This window comes from Sceloporus undulatus, chromosome 4, assembly GCF_019175285.1.
Source record: "Sceloporus undulatus isolate JIND9_A2432 ecotype Alabama chromosome 4, SceUnd_v1.1, whole genome shotgun sequence".
Classification (NCBI taxonomy): Eukaryota; Metazoa; Chordata; class Lepidosauria; order Squamata; family Phrynosomatidae; genus Sceloporus; species Sceloporus undulatus.
Window position 1 is genome coordinate 215,679,746 of NC_056525.1, and position 2,352 is coordinate 215,682,097.

Below are 2,352 nucleotides of genomic sequence, written 5' to 3' on the forward strand. Positions count from 1 at the left end.
AAGTTTGGAGGACAAGGCTGGGATTGCTGTGAAGGAGACCAGAGTGGGAGTGCTGCCCAGATTGGAGCCCAGAGGGTCCAAGTTTGGAGGACAAGGTTGGAGAAGGTGGAGGGGAATTGGGAGGAGAGAGGAGTGAAAGTGATGAACAGATTGGAATTCGGAGGGGTTAAATTTGGAGGACAGAATTTGGGAGGTTGGAGAAGATTTGGGAAGGAGAGTGGAGGGAGAGTTGAAAGACTGAGGAACTAATCTTAGAAAGGCGAGGTGGGGAAAGTGGAAAGAGATTTGGCAGGGAAGTGAAATGAAAATAATTTCTAGGCTGATCAAACATTAGATAAAATTTGTATGCTTCAAAGGGGATAAGCAAAAAAAAAATTGTCAGTCTTAAAGGGGAAACATATTAAGTTTTGAGCTGATTAAAAAGGAAACATTGCCATCTACTGGAAGGAGGTATTTACCACATCCCTGCATACTTTGTTGATTTGATAGTAAAATATAATACAAAGTATAAGTTTTCAAAGTAACTGACAGATCTTGTTGGAAAAAGAAATATTTACAGAAGAACAAACTAATAAGAAAGCTAATATAGAAGGAATAATTGTTGTTTCTTGGGTTATCTTGTTGATTTAACTCGATAGTAGAAATATTTACTGCATTAATTGTTGTTTTGATCCCGCCTTTATATATTTTACTTAACTGTGTAAATATATTATATTGTGAGATAGAGAATATAGCAAAATGTCAATTCAAACAAGACTAACTTCCAAGTTGCAACAACAGCAACAGCAAGTGCAAATGCAAAGAAGACCCTCTGATCCACCTAAATCACAAGACTTAAACTCTGCTTTGCTAGAGGAGATACGATTAATAAGACAAGATATGAGAAGAGACAAAGAAGAACTGAAACAAGATATGGAGAAAATGAAAGGAGAAATCAAATTGGAAATTAGATCGGATCTTAATGAGATAAATCAATCAATCCAAACAATAGCCACAGATGTGAGACAAGTGAAGACAAAAGTTAATGTACTGGAGAAAAAGAATCAAGAATTAGAAGAAAAACTGAAAGAAGAAATAGAGAAAAGAAAAGAATTACAGGATGAAAAGATAAACTGGGAACAGAAGATGAGAGAAAGATGTTTGAAGATTAGAGGTCTCCCAGAAAATGAAAATGAAAACACAATAGAGTATATAACAGAAATCTTAGCCGAATTCATAAAAAGAGACAAGGAGATAATGGAGCTGGAGATTGACAAAGCTTTCCGCGTGAATTCGTGGGTGGCCAAACAAAAGAAGCTGCCGAGAGACATTGTAATTTATTTTGTAAGGACTAATATGAAGGAATTTATTCTGCAACAGCATTTTGAAACTCGACTGACGGTAAACAATGTGGAGGTGCAACTATTGAAGGATATACCAGGATCTGTATTACAAAGAAGGAAAGACTACGCATTTTTGACAAAGAAATTAAGAGAACTAGACATCAGATACAGATGGGAAAACCCAGAAGGAATTTCATTTAGGTACAGACAAAAGAGGGTCAAAATCAACAATCTAACACAAGCGAGAGAATTTATGGATGACTTACTTAAAGACCAAGCGCAAGAAGAAGACACAGGACAAGATTTATTACTGATAACACAAGATCAAGATAACGACAAACTGAACCAAAATGATGACTTGTTATAAAGCCCAAATGAGGAATTGCAAAACCCAATATTAACTTTAATTTAAGATGACTAACTCAGTTAAGTTGATGTCATGGAATGTAAAGGGGCTCAATAGCCCACAAAAACGGAAACATATCTACCACTATCTAGGGAAAATGAGATCTGACGTAATATGTCTGCAAGAAACACATACAAAAAAGTCTGAGATAAAATATTTGAAGAATCCTAAATTAGGTACAGAATTTGTATCGGCTGGGGAAAAAAGGAAAAAAGGAGTAGTGCTTTACATAAATAAAAACATGAATGCAAAACAAGTCTTCAATGATCCCAAAGGACGCTATATAGGGGTAGAATTGGAGTGGCACCTGGGAAAAACACTAATTGTAGGACTGTATGCCCCAACAGAAAACAAAGAGAAATTTTATAAAGAGATAACAAATCTTCTTACACAATATGACTATGCAAACACAATTCTTATGGGCGACTGGAATGGGGTTATAGACCCAGAACAGGACAGGAAATCTGAAAAAAGTATAAAAAAGAACCAGGGGAAACTTCCCAGATCGTTCTTTGAAATGAAAGATTTGACAGCAGTAATGGACATATGGAGAGTGAAATATGGAGGCATAAAGGATTATACATATTATTCTGAATCCCACAAATCATGGTCCCGGATTGATAT